The sequence below is a fragment of the Balaenoptera borealis genome (genome assembly GCF_965194805.1).
Source record: "Balaenoptera borealis genome assembly, chromosome: X".
NCBI classification, from domain to species: Eukaryota; Metazoa; Chordata; class Mammalia; order Artiodactyla; family Balaenopteridae; genus Balaenoptera; species Balaenoptera borealis.
The window spans coordinates 7329841-7350285 of record NC_138881.1 but is presented as its reverse complement, the minus strand read 5'-3'; the positions used below and the strand labels follow the sequence as shown (position 1 = coordinate 7350285).

The window sequence follows — 20445 nt, the reverse complement described above, 5'->3', positions numbered from 1 at the left end:
CTGATGATTCCCTTTTCTGCAGTAGGTGGAGTCAAAAGTGAGGTCATGTACTCATATAAGGTGACCTCCAAAGTTCTGAAAAATAAACCCTGTGGTTTTCTCCGTAGATATTAAGACGGGCGATGCCTTGCCCTTTGAGGTAGCCTGCATCTCAAAAATCTTGGTGTTAAAGTGTATTTTGATGCTTCCATTTAAATGACAACAACAAAAAAAAAACGTTTTAAAAGAAAAATACTTGAAGCATCATGAACCCAAGTATCTGCTGAGAGTTCAATGAGCCTCATGTTATGTCAGCAAACGCAGGAACTCAGTCTTGTAGTCAAATGCTCGGCATCTTAAACTTCCACAGCCACAAAACCGTTAAGATTAAAACACAAAATGAAGTAGTGACAGTAGCAGCGAGTCGGGTTCGTCAATCTCAGTACTCCGGACCTTTGGGACCACATAAATCTCTGGGATGGGCTGTCCTGTGCGCCGGGGGAGGTAGAGCAGCAACCCTGGTCTCCCCCCACTAGATGCCAGTAGCACTCAACCTCCCTGAAAAGTGTCTCCAGACGTGATCAAGTGTCCCCTGGGGAGGGGCGGGGAACCGCCTGGCACTGAGAACATCTGAGTGGGGGCGGTTACACAAGTCCAGAGCCGCTCTTCACATGGAAGGCCCTCAAATTCCTAAAAGTCTTGATTCCCTGAGAATCTGCAGTGCTTTCGCCGAGTAACCACAACTTGGATGCTGTCCTAAGCACGCCACAGACCTTGCAGAGCTGCACCTCGGACGTCCTCCAGCTCAAAGGCTGCAGTCAGAAGAGGGAGAAATAGAACAGGTGTGTTGCTCTAGGTCAAGGTGGGCACGCTGTGGCCCACAGGCCAATTCGCACCTGCAGCTGCATTCTGCAAAGACCGTGAGGTATCGATAGCTTTTACATTTTTAAATGGGTGAAAAGGAAATCAAAACAAAGCTATTTTGCCACCCATGAAACTGACGTGACATTCAAACTCCAGCGTCCATCAGTGAAGTTTTGTTGGCACTCAGCCACATTTGTTCATCTGTGTAAGATCGGTAGCTGCTCTCACACGACAAGGGCAGAACTGAGCGGCTGCAACACAGACCACTGGCCCACGAAGCCTCAACTATCTACTCTCTGGCCCTTGACAGAAAAGGTCTGCCAACCTCGCTCTCCTGAAGATTTTCCCCCTTCTACATTAGAACACACCTGCCTTGTCGCTTCCCAGCCTGAAATCCTCCTGAGAACCTGAAGGTGATGCCCCAAAATGTGGATGTTCCTGGTGAACGCACCAACCGCTGTGAAATGAAGAGCCAAGAAAACACCACAGCCACGGTCTGCTGTGAATGGCTTTCCAAGGAGGCACCTGCTGAAACCAGGTTAAGTCTAAGGAGAACAGATATTAGCCCTCACTTTCTGACGCACAGCACCCAACACAGAGAGAAAGGGCATGTGGTTTATACAGATGAGTCGCAAGCTCGTGTATGCACCATGGGTGCTGTGGTAGGTAAGCAACAGCGTGTCATTTCCCAGCACGATCCCAAATGACCATCTGCACGTATAAACTGCACAAGGAGTTAACAAAGGCTACAGAAATTTCCAGAGTCATCTATAAAGCTAAACAGCAATGCCTCACACACAGCAGGAAGTCAGCGTGTGCTCAATTCAAGCAAAGCTTACGTTCCCTAAATACTGAATTAATACACAATCGAAACACTGATGAGCAACAGACCTCCTCTCTCTCCTCTTCCCTCTGACATTTAAAATATGGTTCAACTGCATTTCAAAAAATACTGACTGATGGTGCAGCCACTTTGGAAAAGTTGGACAGTTCTTCAAAATGTTAAACAGAGTTACCATAACAACCTAGCAATTCTACTGCCAGGTATATACCCAAGAGGCATGAAGGTATACGTCCACACAAAACTGGTACACGAATGTTCATGGCAGCATTATTCATACCACTCAATAGAAGTAAATACAACTCAAATGTCCGTCAACTGATGAATGGATAAACACAATGTGGTATATATCCATACAATGGAATATTATTTGGCCATAAAAAAGAATTCATGTTACAACATGGATGTCAACATCTGATGTCACAGACTCAATTAACCTTTTATAATTTTTTATTTTTTAAAACAAACTACACTTATCAAATATTTAAGTAAAATATTGAAATTCTAATACAGTTAAACCTATAACAACATGGGGGTTAGGGGGATTGGCCCCTGTGCAGTTGAAAACCCACTGATAACTTTACAGTTGGCCCTCTGTGTCCATGATTCCTCATCTGTGGATTCAACCATGGACTGTATACAGTAGCTCATGGTTTATTGAAAAAAAAAAAATCCATGTTTAAGTGGACCCGTGAAGTTCAAACCCAGTCAAGGGTCAACTGTACATATGTACCTTGCTATAAATTTGGCTTTAAACAAAAATACTTCAATAAGACTTTTTTTTAACATCGTTATTGGAGTATAATTGCTTAACAATGGTGTGTTGGTTTCTGCTTTATAACAAAGTGAATCAGCTATACATATACATATATCCCCACATCTCCTCCCTCTTGCATCTCCCTCCCATCCTCCCTATCCCACCCCTCTAAGATTCTTTCTTTGGTTAAATCTGGGTCTATCATTTTAGTTCTGATTGGTTCCTTTAAAACAATAAAGCAAAAATCTTCCCCAAATTTCCATCTTGATGTTTTTAAAATTACAAAAGTTCTATCTGTTTTTTAATTTAAAAAAGAAAGAACCAGAAAACACAAAACAGTAAATGATAAAATCAAACCCTAAAATCCCATCTACCAAAAGATTACAGCACTTTTTCTTGGTAGCGGATGGGGGAGGGGAGCCATCAGTTTTAGTTTGGGATGTGGCTTCAACTCTTGATTTTTTTTTTTGGCCATGCAGCTTGCAGGATCTTAGTTCCCCAACCAGGGATCAAACCCATGCCCCCTGTAATGGAAGTGTGAAGTCCTAACAACCACTGGACTGCCAGGGAACTCCCTGGGCTTCAACTCTTGATGCCTGTGCATCTACGATTATTTGGTTTGCTCTTCTGGATACCTTATCCTCTCACTAGATCTATAAATAGTAAGCTGCATTGTTTTTCTAAGAAGTGTCAAGGTTAAGTAGTAAGTCAATTTGCAGATAGACACAAATCATATTAAGAAACTAATAAAGCATAGCATTAAGATACAGGGGTCAACTAAGATCTAGACTCATGTACCCAATTATAATTAATTTTGCAGCTTAATTTTAATTCACAGTGTTGACAAGAGCGAATGATTTTAGAAAGTGTCATCTGCTTCTGGTAAGACCCAGAAAAGTTTATAATAGCTGGTTCAGTATCCACAATTCTTAGAAGGCAATAAAAGGCCAATCTGTCATGTAGAATGGACCAGATAGCCCATCATTATTTAATGATGCTCTATCTACTACCTTCAACTTCAGCAAGGAGAAAGACCTCAGACTCCTTCTAAAGAAAGCATTTTAAAACAGAAGGTGTTCAGTTTTGGCAAAACGCAGTTCTGCTTCAAACGAATTTCAGGTAAGAGACCAAGATCACCGGCAGGCGTTTACCTTTAGGCTGACTTCATGTGTAGACCTTTGAACCAGTGGGCTCTCCAGCGTCCGATCATATAAAACGCCAAGTGTCTGCTGGGACCTGCCTGGTGAGAAACAGAGAGATTTGAAAAACAACAACAACAACAACAAAAAACACCTTACCATTCTTTGGGAAGTGTTCACCTTTGACCTGTCCTATTCTTGTTTTTCTTTTTCATCCCAACTCAAACTTAACACATTTTACTGTTTCATAACCTCTGTCTTAAAACTTTAACACAAACTATGCAGTTTTATTTGCAGTGTGAAAAAGGAGAAATTAAAACGGCCAGTCAGTATTATGGTACATGTAGAGATTTGTAAGGAAAAAGTCTCAAAGTAAATAAAATTGATTTTAGCTCAGATATTGTTCCTGCTATCATTCAATGATAATTAATGCCCACTTGAAATATCTTCGTTTTAGGGACCGTATCACATACAACCAATAAATTAAACTGTACACACCCTTAAGAGAAGAAAAGACGCTCCAGACATCTTTTCTGACATTATAGACATTGCTTGGGCAAATGTTTACAATAATCACGGCATGCATGTTTGAGTGCAGATATCCACCCTTTTATGTGCCCAAAAAAAACACAGAAACATTAGAATCTTTTTTTCCTTTTTTGGCTTCCCTAAAATAAAGCAAAAGCAAGCACCAACTCTCAACTTTCCCATTACTGTTTTCCTACATTTTCATTTCACAGGGGTTCCACTTGCATGGATTTCTGAAGAAGCCAGGGGTATATCTCATAAGATAATCCTTCATATCAAAAACTCATTTTTATTTTTCAGTCAGTATAAACACTAAGCAGTCAACTAGGATCTACTTAATGATATTTACCTTCTTCCTCATAAACTGTCTTCAGTTGTGAGTGAATCCAGTCTCCTACAGGGTTTAAGTTATCTACAAGCTCAAGAACTAAGGAAATTAAATGCCTGTCGTTTTCTCTAAATTCTTGTTCAATAGTCTTAAGTGATAATAAAAAGGTGCCAGGTTTAATATAATTCAAATCCATAAGTGAGGCTATGAATGAAGGTGTTTCTTATTAGTGAATTTATACAGAACCTCTTGAAATGTTTTAAGGAAATTCAAGTAAATTACTCCCACTGAGTCATGTTTATAGTTACACTGTTCAAAGAAAGGAGATTAAAAGGATTCTACAAGCAGGTTCATAGGCCCTTAAGTTTCATTACAGTATATTTTTAAACAACATAAGGATATATAAGATAAAACCAGGACAACTGAAAAAATCTACCACTGAAGGAAAATAATAAGATTTAAACAAAATTCCTCTATAGCTCTTTGAATAGAAATTAAAGGGCACCAGACTGAAGCAGGCACAAGGGAATATTGACTTTGCTTATAAAATAAAAATACATTTCATTATGAAAAAAATTCGGTAGTGGAGATGAAATAGGACGATACTCCTTAGAGTAACCTGAAGCAGACAGCAAATTATTTTCAGGATTGGGTTGTAAACCCAAAATAGCCTTATGATAAAACTGCTAAATACCATAAAGTATCAAAATATGAGCAGATGTCACCACAATAAGCCCCAAACTGCTTGAAAATTAAAACATTAAAATCCATAATAATTCAATTAAGTAATTAATATATAAACAGCTCTCATTACAAGCTGTTCAGGAAAAAGCTTTAGTATCAAATTCCTATTCTCTGGTCCAAAACAGATGGTAACTCACAAATTGAAGGTTATCTTTGATATAAGTTGTTAAATTCAGTACATGTAATTAACATCATCTGTGTGTTATAAACACAAAAAATGTGAAATATGACTGGTTAATAACATTCTGGTTATGCAACATGTCAAAATTAATTAGTTTATTACTAGAAATAATAAGTTAAAGTGAGAAACCTGACCTTCCAATCCCTGGTCAGTCCTGATTTTCCCATTATTAACACCTAAATAGAACCACTATCAATAAACAGTGCTGGCAAAAATTTACGTGCTGAAAAAGATTTGTGTGAAATGCAAATGTTTTTTTAAAAAATATTTATTAATTTATTTGGCTGTGCCAGGTCTTAGTTGTGGCACATGGGATCTTCGTTGCAGCATGCGGCATCTTTAGTCACGGCATGCGAACTCTTAGTTGCAGCATGTGGGATCTAGTTCCCTGACCAGGGATCAAACCCAGGGCCCCTGCATTGGGAGCACGGAGTCTTAGCCACTGGACCACCAGGGAAGTCCCCCCCCTACCTTTTTTAAGTCTTTATTGAATTTGTTACAATATTGCTTCTGTTTTATGTTTTGGTTTTTCGGCCGCGAGGCATGTGGGATCTTAGCTCCCTGACCAGGGATCGAACCCACACCCCTTGCACTGGAAGGCAAAGTCTTAACCACTGGACCACCAGGGAAGTCTGAAACGCAAATGATTTTAACAAATGCAATACATTCTTTATTCTCAAAGGTAGTAATAAATATAAAAAGGACTCATTTTCTGGTTGCTGTCAGTTCTTGGCATGGAATGGTGTAGACAATGACTAATAGTCCTTCCACACAGGAGGTGTAAAGCCTTTAGTATATTCACAATGCTGTGCAATCATCCCCTATGTCAAGTCTCAAAACATTTACATCACCCCAAAAGGAAAACTTGGGCCCATTAAGTGGTCAGTCCTCAATCCCCCTCCCCCCTCCCCCAGCCCAGGCAACCACCAGCCTGCTTTCTGTCTCTGCAGATTTGCCTGTTCTGGACATTTCATATAAATGGAATCATACAATACGTTCTTTGTGTCTGGCTTCTTTCACTTAGCATAACGTTTTCAAAGTTCGTCCACAATGTAGCATGTATCAGTACCTCATTCCTTTGTATGGCTGAAGACTATTCTGTTGAATGCATGGACTGCCTTTTGTGTACCTTTCCATCCACCAGTTGATGAGCATTTGGCTCCTGTGAATACTGCTGTTAGGAACACTGATATCCAGGAATGTGTTCGAGCCCCTCTTTTCCATCCCTTGGGTATGTATTGTTCTACATCACTTTGCCAGAGACAAGGAATAGTGCAGTGTCGCTCTCCTTGGGGCAAACCAAATTACGCTTCCACTCAGAAGCTTTGCAAAGTCTATCAGGGCAACCAGAGGTGCTGGATTGGTTTTGTTTTGCCTGCAGCCCTGGCTATCATTCTAAATCCTTCTCCCTCCCCTGAGGTAGTCAGGCTCCAAAGTTTTGAGTTGGGAATTGCCTGCACTTCTGGTTTCTCAGGACCCCTTGAGTTGACTCTCGGCTATCCAGGTACCTTCTCACACTGATATCTGATATGGATATCTGATATGTAACCCCTAATAGAAGCATGGAACTATCATGGTGTGTCCTATTTTAACACAGTGGTTTTCAACCAAGGATGGCTGTGCTCTCTGCCCCAGGGGACTGTAGGATATTAGACAATGTCTGGAGACATCTTTCGGTCATCACAAGTGGAGGAGGGGAGCTACTGGCGCCTAGTGGGTAGAGACCAGGAATAGCGCTAAGCATCTACAACTCACAGAACAGCCTCCCTGCACGGAAGACTGATCAGCCCCCAAATGCCAATAATGCCAAGAAACTTTATTTTAACAGAACAGATTTTAGACTCACTAAGTTCATCTCTTTATGACTTCTGCCTGATTCTTACTGTGAAATATTAGAAGGTGAAGCAACAGTTTCACACAGGGCTTAGATTCAAAAATAATTATCTAGGGGATATTTTCATAGACTGTCATAATGCTTCCTTCTTGGTTGCCCAAATCTGTGGAACAAAACGAATAGTCCATATGGCTCACTAAGTGAAAATTCAGGATAAACCTTCATTTTTATTGATCATAAATGAAATGCTTAACTATATACATATTGATTATATCTCCTGATAAAAGTGAATCAAATGTGTACAATTAAATTCCTTTAACTGCTGGTGGAGAGGTGAGCATGGAGCAGAACTGAGGCCTGCAGCCAGCAGCCAGCACCACATTCCAGCCACATGAGAGCCACCATCGCACTGGATCATCCAATACCAATCAGACAGACCATCAAATGCCTGCAGCTCTGGTTGATGTCTTGACTGCAACTTCAAAGAGTCCTCTACCAGAACCACCCTGCTAAGTCACCACAGCATTCCTGACCCTCAGAATCTAACACACCATGAAGGACAGGTGGGAAAGATGCCTGGGGCAGCAGGCCTTTTCAGCAATTGTCCCGACATCATCATCCATAAAATGGGGACAATGACATGCACGGCTGCTGCCAGGAAAGCCCAGAACCACAGGAACTTGGAAGCCAAGCAAATGGAGCTTTCAAAGAAGTAGGAGAGAGCTTCCCAAAGCATGTTCTTCAGAATGATGTTTTCCAGATTGTTAGTATGTGTTTAGTATCACCACATGAAAAACAGTTCTGTGATTCAATTTTCCACGTTCAACAGGATTGGTAACCCTGGGTTAAAGTTATTGAAAACCAATAAAAAGGAGCACCTAAATACTAACAGACATAAAGGGAGAAATTGATGGGAATACAATAATAGTAGGAGACTTTAACACCCCAATGATATCAATGGACAGATCTTCCAGACAGAAAATCAATAAGGCAACAGAGATCCTAAACAATAGAACAATTAGACAAAAATTGATATTTTCAGGACATTACATCCAAAAAACCCCCAGAATACCCATTCTTTTCAAGTGCACATGGAACATTCTCTAGGACAGACCGCATACTAGGACACAAAACAAGCCTCAACAAATTTAAGGTGAATAGAAATTATTTCAAGCATCTTTTCTGACCACAACAGCATGAAACTAGAATTGAACCACAGAAACCAAAATGAGGAAAAAACGATTACATGGAGACTAAACATGCTACTAAAAAAACCAATGGGTCAACGATGAAATCAAAGAGGAAATTAAAAAATACCTTGCAACAAATGACAACAAAAACACAACCACACAAAATCTTGGGGATGCTGCAAAAGAAATCCTAAGAGAGAAGTTCACAGCAATACAGGCCTTCCTCAAAAAGTAAGGAAAAAATCTCAGATAAACAACCTAACCTACCACCTAAAAGAATTAGAAAAAGAACAACAAACAAAACCTAAAATCATCAGAAAGAAGGAAATAATAAAGATCAGAGAGGAAATAAATAAAATAGAGATTTATAAAACAATAGAAAAACTCAATAAAACCAAAAACTGGTTTTTTGAAAGGGTAAACAAAAATCAACAAACCTCTGGCCAGGCTCACCAAGAAGAAAAAAGAGAGGACCCAAATAAACAAAATAAGAAATGAGAGAGGAGAAATAACATCCGATATTGCAGAAATTTTAAAAAAAACCACAAGAGAACACTATGAACAATTATATGCCAACAAATTTGACAACCTAGAAGAAATGGACAAGTCTCTAGAAACATACAGCCCGCCAAAACTAAATCAAGAAGAAATAGATATTTTTACAGACCAGTCACCAGAAGTGAAATAGAATCTATAATTTTAAAAAAGTTCCCTGCAAACAAATTCCAGGACCAAATGGCTTCACTGGGGAATTCTACCAAACATACAAAGAAAAACTTATACTGATCTTTTTCAAACTCTTCCAAGAGGGTGAAGAGGAAGAAACACTCCTGAAGACATTCTATGAAGTCACCATCACCCTGATACCAAAACCAGACAAAGACACTACCAAAAAAGAAAATTACAGGCCAATATCTTCAATGAATATGGATGCAAAAATTCTCAACAAAATATTAGCAAACCGAATTCAACAACACATAAAAAAAATCATATACCATAATCAAGTTGGATTCATCCCAGGGTCACAAGGATGGTTCAACATACACAAATCAATCAACGTGATACATCACATCAAGAAAAGACAAAAACCACATGATCATCTCAATAGATGCAGAATAATAAGCATTTGACAAAATTCAACATCCATTCATGATAAAAACCCTTACCAACGTGGGTACAGAGGGAACATATCAACATAATAAAAGCTATTTATGACAAACCCACAGCCAACATAATATTCAATGGTGAAAAGCTGCAAGTCTTTCTGCTACTATCTGTAACAAGGATGCCGACTCTACCACATCTATTCAACATAGTATTGGAAGTCCTCGCCACAGCAATCCGACAAGAAAAAGAAATAAAAAGTATCCAAATTGCAAGGGAAGAGATTAAATTATCATTACATGCAGATGACATGATATTATATATAGAAAACCCTAAAGACTCCATGCAAAAACTACTAGAACTGATAAACGAATTCAGCAAGGTAGCAGGATAGAAGATTAACATACAGAAATCTGTTGCACTTCTTTACACTAACAATGACATATCAGAAAGGGAAAGTAAAAAAAAAGAAATAAATAAAAATAAACCAAAAAAATAAACAATCCCTTTTAAATCGCCTCAAAAAAAATATTTAGGAATAAACCTGATCAAGTAGGTAAAAGACTTATATGCTGAGAACTATAAAACACTGATAAAGGAAACTGAAGATGATTCCGAGAAACAGAAAGACATCCCATGCTCTTGGATTGGAAGAATTAATACTGTTAAAAGGCAATACTAGGGCTTCCCTTGTGGTGCAGTGGTTGAGAATCTGCCTGCCAATGCAGGGGACACGGGTTCGAGCCCTGGTCTGGGAAGATCCCACATGCCACGGAGCAACTGGGCCCGTGAGGCACAACTACTGAGCCTGCACGTCTGGAGCCTGTGCTCCACAACAAGAGAGGCCGCGACAGTGAGAGGCCCAAGCACCATGATGAAGAGTGGCCCCCGCTCGCCGCAACTAGAGGAAGCCCTCGCACAGAAACAAAGACCCAACACAACCAAAAATAAATAAATAAATAAATAAATAAATTTATATTAAAAAAAAAAAAAAGGCAATACTACAGATTACCCAAAGCAATACTATGGATTACTACCCAAAGCAATCTACAGATTTAATGTGATCCCTATAAAAGTACCCACGACATTTTTCACAGTAGTAGAACATATAATCCAAAAATTTATATGAAACCGTGAAAGACCCAGAATTGCCAAAGCAATCCTGAGGGGAAAAAAAAAAAAAAAAAAAAAAAAAAAGGAGGCAGAACCCTCCCAGACTTTAGGCAATACTACAAAGTTACAGTAATCAAAACAGTGTGGTACTGATACAAAAACAGACATACAGATCAATGGAACAGAACTGAGAGCCCAGAAATAAACCCACACAGCTACGGTCAATTAATCTTCGACAAAAGTGGCAAGAATATACAATGGAGAAAAGACAGTCTCTTCAGCAAGTGGTGCTGGGAAAGTTGGACAGCCACATGTAAATCAAGGAAGTTAGAACACACCATCACACCATACACAAAAAAAACCTCAAAATGCCTTAAAGAATTAAATATAAGACATGATACCATAAAACTCCTAAAAGAGAGCATAGGCAAAAAATTCTCTGACATAAATCATACCAGTGTTGCCTTAGTTCAGTCTCCCAAGGCAATAGAAATAAAAACAAAAATAAACAAATGGGACCTAATCAAACTTATAAGCTTTTGCACAGCAAAGGAAACCATAAACAAAACAAAAAGACAACCTATGGGCTGGGAGAAAATATCTGCAAATGATGCAACTGGCAAAGGCTTAATTTCCAAAATACACAAACAGCTCATACAACTCAATAAAAAAAAACACAACTTCATCAAAAAGTGGGTGGAAGACCTAAATAGACATTTCTCCAAAGAAGACATACATATGGCCGATACGCACATGAAAAGATGCTCAACATCACTATGAGAGAAATACAAATCAAAACTATAATGAGGAATCACCTCACACAGATCAGGATGGCCCTCATTAAAATGTCTACAAATAATGAATGCTGGCAAGGGTGTGGAGAAAAGGGAACCCCCCTACACTGTTGGTGGGAATGTAAATTGGTTCAGCATCTATGGAAAACAGTATGAAGATTCCTTAAAAAACTAAAAATAGAGTTACCACATGATAAAGCAATCCTACTCCTGGCATATATCTGCAAAAAAGGCTAATTCAAAAAGATAAATGCAACCCAATGTTCACAGCAGCACTATTTACAATAGCCAAGACATGGAAGCAACCTAAGTGTCCATCAACAGATGAATGGATAAAGAAGGTGTGGTACACACACACACACACACACACACACACACACTGGAATATTACTCAGACATAAAAAAGAACGAAATAATGCTATTTACAACAACATGGATGGACCTAGAGATTATCATACGAAGTAAATTAAGTCAGACAGAGGAAGACAAATATTATATACCATTTATATGTGGAATCTAAACTATGATACAAATGAACTTATTTACAAAACAGAAACAGACTCACAGACATAGAAAACAAACTTATGGTTACCAAAGGGGATTTGGCAGGCGCAGGGTTTGGGGGGAGATAAATTAGGACTTTGTGATTAGCAAATACACACTACTATATATAAAACAGATAAACAACAAGGTCCTTCTATAAAGTACAGGGAACTATATACAATGTCCTATAATAAACTATAATGGAAAAGAAAAAAATAAAAACAGTTTACACATAATTGCATCTATTATCCGCCTGGCTCTGTTCTAAGTGCTGTAAGTTATGTAATCCTTTTAATAAACAATGAAAGAATCCTTCTTACCAGAATCTCACAATGTGTTTTCAATGATATACCCAGGAACCACCACTAACAGTGTCATACCAGGGGTTCACATACACTAAATTATCTCTCTCCTGTTACGATTTTCTCATGGCTCTGAACCGTAGGCAGCAGAAATTTTGTGAACCACTGTCCTCATCTGGCTCCTCCATGTACCCAGGTATCCACCTAGATAATGACATTCCATGTACAATATGCTATGGTTTGGCCAACTCTCCCAAATTTCCTACTTTTCAGAAATATGCTGAAATTTTAAAGACAACTTTCTGATTGACTTTGAACACATCAGTTGCTAGACAGTCCAATAAAGGGAGGTTCTGCTGTTGGAAGACTGTAGGTTCCCCAAGAGAATATAAAACCAACGTGCATTTCTTTAGACTTTGGAAGCTTGAAATCTAAAGATGACAGTACTTGACGAAAATGAATGCAAGTGTGCCAAGCTGGTAATGACTTACAAAAATAAATGTTACTTTTAATATCATAATAGTGTCAAGAAGTAGGACACTTCTAGATGAGCCTTTATCCATTGGGAATTAAAATCAGGCCATCATCCTCATTTCTCTTTTCACTCACCGAACTAGGAAAATGGGTAGTGTGAGGTGAAAGGTCACAGTGCATTAATCATCTCATTTCTTATCATCTCATCTTTTTAAAAAAATCTATTTTTGGAATACCCTTTATTTAGGTGGATTATTTATTTTTTTGCCTCTATGGTTAAGAGTGCACCCTTCTCGTAAACTCGAAGAGACAACACTAAAGGGATCCCTTCTCTGTTAAAGTTCTATTTATGACACAGAAAAAATGTTTTGAATTTTTTCTTAATGATAAATACTAATTTTGTGCATAAATTCCAAAGGCCTAACCTTTAATATTCTTTAAGAATAAGCATATACACCATAAAAACAACAGAAAGCTATAAATTAAAACCAAATAACATCCTAAAAGATCTTCCTTTTAAAAAGCCTGCATGGGGCTTCCCTGGTGGCACAGTGGTTGAGAGTCTGCTTGCTAGTGCAGGGGACACGGGTTCGAGCCCCGGTCCGGGAAGATCCCACATGCCGCGGAGCAACTGGGCCCGTGAGCCACAATTACTGAGCCTGCGCGTCTGGAGCCTGTGCTCCGCAACAAGAGAGGCCGCGATAGTGAGAGGCCCGCGCACCGCGATGAAGAGTGGCCCCCGCTTGCCGCAACTAGAGAAAGCCCTCGCACAGAAACGAAGACCCAACACAGCCATAAATAAATAAATAAATTTAAAAAGCCTGCATGGTCGGGCTTCCCTGGTGGCGCAGTGGTTAAGAATCTGCCTGCCAATGCAGGGGACACGGGTTCGAGCCTTGGTTCGGGAAGATCCCCCATGCCGCGGAGCAACTAAGCCCGTGCGCCACAACTACTGAGCCTGCGTGCCACACTACTGAAGCCCACGCGCCTAGAGCCTATGCTCCGCAACAAGAAGCCCGTGCACCGCAATGAAGAGTAGCCCCCACTCGCCGCAACTAGAGAAAAGCCCTCGCGCAGCAATGAAGACCCAACGCAGCCAAAAATAAATAAATAAATAAAATAAAAATTTAAAAAATCAGTAGCCCTGAAAAAATTATTTTAAAAGAAGTCTCCATGGTTAAATGGTAATATTTGTTGTCCAATGCCTAAAAAAAATGTAGAGTTTGAATGTTTTTTGGAAGTAACATTTCAGTACTGTTATCTGTAGATGGTCATCTTGGGTGTGCCATCAACTCTCCTTTCCTGTGCATTAATGTGTCAATAGATCATTATTGTACAAAATGTGAGAAAGGTTTTGGTAAAGTTTTTGACCTATATTTGAGATGGGGGAAATGGTTACTATTGCAGCACACCCATAAAGCTGGCAGTTACCCAGACAGTTACTGATGAAACCTCATTCACAAGCTAATGATGTGGACACACTCTGCACACTACCAGGGCGGGTGTCTGAGAACTTTCTGGGGAACCCAACTCTCTGTGGTCCAAGGAGTCAACAGAAACTTACAATCACGCAAAAATTATCAACACTGATTTTTATCTTCGTTTCCCAAAGTAGATTGTGTTCATTTTAGTGCTCAGTTCTAAAACAGTAGCTCTTAAAGATGACAATGTCACATTTAAAGCAAAGATTTCAAGATCAAATCTGTTGGAAAACTCTAGGTTTTAAAAAGGTAAAATAAATCCGAGAAGCTAAACGAACCCTATGCAGGATAAACACCAGAGAAAACCCCAAGAAAGCACAATTTCCTAAAAATCAGCAACAAAAGAAATTCTTAAAAGCAGCCAGAGGGAAAAAAAAGTTACATCCAGAGGAAAAAGATAACAAATCCCACAAACTTGTTGTCTTCTGGCTTGCATTATTCTGGACAACGGAACAAAATCTTCCAAGGGCTGAAAGAATATGTCAACCTAAAATTCTACACTCAGATGAAACATCTTTCAAAAAATGAAGGCAAAGTAAAGAATTTTCCAAACAAACAACAAATGCAGACAGAATTCACTGCTAGGAGATCTGCACCACAGGAAATATTAATGGAAGCTCTTTAAGAAGAATTATCTCAGATGGAAATTTGGATTTATGCAAAGGAACGGTGACAGAAATGGTAACTATTGGGGTGAATATAAAAATATTTTCTTCTCATTTTGAAGTTTCTTTTACATATAAATGCTTAATGCAAAATAATTATGTATTGTAGCATTTTAAACATATATGAAAGATGTATGGCAACAGAAGCACAAAGAACTAGGTACAGAAGGCAAACAGAAACAGATTGTTGTAAGTTTCTTATACATGATGTGGTAAAGTATCATTCAAATGTAGACTGCGACAAGTTAAAATGCATACTGTAAACGTTAGTGCAACACTGTAAAAATAAAACAAAGAGGTATAGCTAACAAGCTAACAGTGAAGTAAAATCATAAAAAATTCTCAGTTTAAGCAACAGTGGAGGAACGGAGGGAAAAAAAAAAAAACAATGCACGACACAAGCAGAAAACAAAAAGTTTGTGGTAAATGGTACAACCTTTCCGATTAAAAGGCTGAGTGTGAGACTGGATAAAAAAGCCACACTCAACTCTGTAACAAACCCACTTTGCAAAAGTACATATTGTCTCTTAATACATGTATGTATATTTGACACATGTTGATACATCATATATATTTACTATACATTATTGATATGTATTCCTATTATGTTCCACTTATCATTCTCATCTTCTGTGATTTCTTGTATTTCTTCCCTGCTTAGTGAGGCTGGGGAGGACGCTACGGAGGTGAAGACGACATAGAACAGGAAACGAAACAGAGCGATTCCCGGACCTGGAGGAGAGCACCTGCCTTTCGTGAGGGATCCATACGTGAACATACACAACCCAGTGAACCTGCTCTGTTGGGAGCAGAGGGCAGAGAGACCAGACCATCAGGGTCCTTAAGAAGTCTGAACATCGTCACACGGAGGTTGCATCCGCCTGCGCACTTAAGACACCCTTGGGGGTTTAGGAATAGAATTCTGAGAAGTCACAGCCTCTGTTCTTGAAGTCAGTCACACTGGAGCTGAGACAAGTGCTGGGAGGGACCTCCTTGGCGGTCCAGTGGTTAAGACTCCACGCTCCCAATGCAGGGGGTATGGGTTCGATCCCTGGTCGGGGAACTAGATCCCACATGCCGCATGATGCGGCCAAAAAAAAAAAAAAAGAGAAGTGCTTGGATAGGGGGTGGTACTTGGAGGGATGGGGCAAAAAGGGCTTTCCGGGTGGCATGGCAGCTCCACGCCCGGCCCCATCCTGCTCCCCATGCCCCTGCGGTAGATCTGTAACCCCAGCTAACTTCCCACTCCACCTCAGTCTTGGAGTCCGTTTCTTGAGAAACCTTCTTAAAACAATGGCTCCAGCAGCAGATCTGTAACCCCAGCTAACTTCCCACTCCACCTCAGTCTTGGAGTCTGTTTCTTGAGAAACCTTCTTAAAACAGTGGCTCCAGCAGCACCTGGTACAAAATTCCGCATACAACTGCCCTGTCCTTTCAAGTATCCTTATCATGAATGCTGCAAACACTTCTTTTTTTAATAAAAGAAAACGATGGTGTTTTGTATCTTTGATCAAAAAGCCCACGGGGCAGGCATTTCAATAAATACATGCTAGTACACACAGTGTGCAGAAAAACACAAGGAACGCCCCAGAAGACTTCAGATGGGATGTACTTGCGGTCTCTATTATTTGTCTAGTTAGGTTACTCTACTGATGATCCTCCCCTTTCCTGAAACTGAATTTAAAAATTGGGAGACATATCGAGATATGACAACAGAAGAAGGTAAAGTTCCAGAACTGTAAAGCAGGGGTGAGCACACTTTTTCTGTAAAGGGCCAAATAGCAGGTATCTTGGACTTGGCAGCCATCCTGTCACAGGTACTCAACTGTGCCTCAGCTCAAAAGCAGCCATAGACAGTACGTAAATGGGCGTGGGTGTGTTTCAATAAAACTTTACAAAAATAGGCGGAAGGCGGGGTTGGCCTACAGGCAGGAGTCTGCCGACCCCTGCCCTGGGGCAAAATCATGTTCATTTTATTAAGGTGTGTACTCATAACTCATTATTAAATTAAAATAGACAACCATATAATATCATCAGGGTGACTTGAGACATGAACACATGACAGAAGTGCTTTATTCCAGAAGTGAAGCAGGTCTGTGCCTTGTCCCTGGGAATGACCACAGTGGAGGCGGCAGCAGGAGTGTGGGGTGGACTTCAGCCCAGGTTCCGGGTTCCTGGGACACACACACAGCTGCCACGGGGAGCCCTCAGGACACTCGTGCAAATGCCATGCTGCGTTAAGATGGTGCTTTCAGAACCCAAGTGCAAAGTCTCACGAAAACTTCCCAATTCTTTTATTTTATGGATCACAGAAGTGTGAACCTGAACAGAATAATCTCATCAGTGTGGAGATGACATCTTTAATTTTTTTTCCTTTTTAAAAATTATTTTTAATCGGTTTAGTTTTTAGAGGAGTTTTAGGTTCACAGCAAAATGGAGAGGAAGGCACAGCGAGTTCCCATACGCCCCCTGCTCCCACACATGCACAGCCTCCCCCATTGTCCACACCCCCCTCCAGAGGGTGCATCTGCTACAGCCGATGAACCCGTACCGACACATCCTCACCACCCGAAGCCCACAGTTTATATTAGGGTTCACTCTTGGTGTTGTACCTTCTATGGGTTTGGACAAATGTATAATGAATGACATGTGTCCACCACTACAGTATCATAAAGAATAGTTGCACTGCCTTAAAAATCCTCTGTGTTCCACCTACTCATCCCTCCCTGTTCCCTAAACCCTGGCAACCACTCATCTTTTTGCTGTCTCTGTAGTTTGGCCTTTTCCAGAATGTCACAGAGTTGGAATCATACAGCGTGTAGTCTTTTCAGGTTGGCTTCTCTCACTTAGTGATGTGCATTTCAGGTTCCTCCATGTCTTTTCCTGGCTTGAGCTCATTTCTTTTTAGCGCTGAATAATAATTCCTTTGTCTAGATGCAACAGTTCATTTACCCATTCACCTACAAAAGGACATCCAAGTTTTGGCAATGATGGATAAAAGCTGCTATAAACATCCGTGTGCAGGTTTTTGCACGGACGTAAGTTTTCAACTCCTTTGAGTAAATTTTATTTTTTTAAAAATGCCATTAAAATTATATAAGTAATACATGTTCATGGGAGAGATTTTAAGTGATTCTCAACTGCAGGCAATTTTGTCCCCCAAAGGTCATCGGGCAATGTCCGGAGACATCCCTCGTCACAACGTGGGGGGAAGGAGGGCCCTGGCACGGAATGGGTAGAGGTCAGAGGTGCTGCTAACCTCGTACAATGCACAAGACGTCCCCCCATGAGAAAGGATTATCGGGCCCCACGTGTCACTAGTGCTGAGGTAGAGAAATCCTGACGTGAGGATAAAATGTTAAAAGTTTTCTCTCTCCAAGTCCTCCCACTCTCACCACGCAGAGACAGCCTGTACTCACGAGCTTCTTCCACAGTCTTCTACAAGTTTCCGCACGTACGTGTTCTTACTTTTAACACAAATATATTTTGCTGGCTATGATCCTTGAATTCAGTCAGGAGTGGCACATACCACTCATGGTTGTTTAGTTGTTTTTCATCACTAAACTCCTTGAACAGCAAGGCTGCTTACCACCCGCCCACATAAAACCACTCCTTGCCCGTCAGTCCGCAAAGCAAGTGTACATTTCATGAAGTCCCTAGGGTCCATTATACAACTTAACCATCACAGCAACCCTTTCGCCATTCCCACTTTGTAGATAAAGAGGCCAAGATCTAGAGAGTTTAAGTGACTAGAACCGGGCTTCATAAGCTCGTAAGTGGTTAGGATTTGAACCCCCAGTTCTAGCTTCAGTTTTGGGGCTCTCATCATTTCACAGCACACCAATTCACAATTCACAGTAATTTAGATAGAAGGTAGGTAGTCAGTTTTTTTAAAATTTACTAATTAATTTATTTATTTTAAATTCTGGGCTGCTTTGGGTCTTCGTTGCGGTGCGCAGGCTTCTCAAGGCAGTGGCTTCTCTTGTTGTGGAGCACAGGCTCTAGGCACGCGGGCTTCAGTAGTTGTGGCACGTGGGCTCGGTAGTTGTGGCTCGCGGGCTCTAGAACGCAGGCTCAGTAGTTGTGGCACACAGGCTTAGTTGCTCCACGGCACGTGGGCTCTTCCCGGACCAGGGCTCAAACCCGTGTCCCCTGCGCTGGCAGGGAGATTCTTAACCACTGTGCCACCAGGGAAGTCCAGTAGTCAGTTATTTTTGCACAATGGAAGTACATTGGAATTTGCAACCAATAACACACTTTACTGAGAGAAGTCTTCTAGACACTTTGAATAATCAATCTGCATGTACACAATGCACCCAATTACGCATAATTCTAACCCTTTCACATTTGGTTAATCTTTAACACTTCCGAGCTGGTCTGAAATGTATTCAGTCGTTTGCACTGTACCGACAAGCAACTAAGTTGAATTCATTTCTGGATTTTCTATGACACTTTATTTTTTTCACCTGACTGACATCAGACTTTCTCACAGTTACTCTCTATGTCTAGGACATAGTAGCCAGAACAGGAGTGAGCCACCATGGGGCTTTACATTTTGTTCACGTGCGCATCTGTCCCATTATGTCAAGCCCAGACTCATGGAGTCTTAGATCAACAGTGAATATCTTATTTACAGAGACCATTTATTTATAGATGAGGAGGATGACCAAGTAGGTCATTCCACTGACCAAGAAACCAGCAGAGTGTGCAGTCAGCTGAGTAAATGACAGAGCAGAAATGGAATTTCAGTTCTTTAGGGATAAAACCTAGGCAATTTCTACATACCCTAATTCCCATTAAAATTCTTACTCTGTTGATTGACCTGCCTTCAAGATGTTAACGCTTCCGTTGTTCCATCGCTGGTACTGGAGACTTGTGAAATCATAAGCAGCAATTATTATTAAGATACATGACTCCAAAATCATAGCTAAATATGTACAATGTGCATTCTCACATAAGGCCTAACTTCATGCGACAATGGCTACTGAATACGAGTATTTTCCAATTCCTAAAATGAATGTTGCCCACCTTTTTAGAATTCTGATTCCTCACTGCCCTTTCCTGCGACGTGACACTGCTAACTAGAATAGACTCACGTGTGGGTGCCCTTCCGTCAGTCCTCCAAAGACGGGGGCTGGAAGGACATGCAGGCTGGGTCTCTCGGACACGATGGCTAAAGGGTTTTAGGTTTGCTTCTTCTTCACTCTCACGTGGCTGAACCACATCAGCGTAAGTTTACTCTCACGTGCTGTGGCTGCAAAAGGCAGTTTCTAGTATGAAATTCTTTGGGGAAAGAAACACTTCAGACAATTCGTGTGAAGCAGGACCAAGAAATCTATCAGTTACGTAAAGCCCGCTTTTATCGCGATGAAGCACTCTGACATAAATCCAGCCAGGGAGTAGGTACCACTGACCTCTGGAAATGGATGACGTGGGGCACTGAAAGATAACATACCTCATGGAGGCAACGGCCAGTGCAGGGTCTGGCATTACCTCTGTCAAAAAGAGACTTGAGTTTTCCTAGTTTAAAAGGGAGACTGAATCTTGAACACATGAGCATTTCTGTGAGTCAACTACCTCTTCT

General features: G+C 40.5%; 1 protein-coding gene across 5 annotated transcripts in view; it reads right to left on the bottom strand.

The window, feature by feature from the left end:
* TBL1X (transducin beta like 1 X-linked) overlaps positions 1-20445 on the bottom strand; it is a 236742-nt gene that overhangs the window by 70839 nt on the left and 145458 nt on the right. For all 5 annotated transcript variants that reach the window (XM_082375729.1, XM_082375730.1, XM_082375728.1 and 2 more), the window contains exon 3: positions 3593-3681. The gene's annotated coding sequence lies outside the window, so the exon portion shown is untranslated. The remainder of the gene's footprint in view (positions 1-3592; positions 3682-20445) is intronic.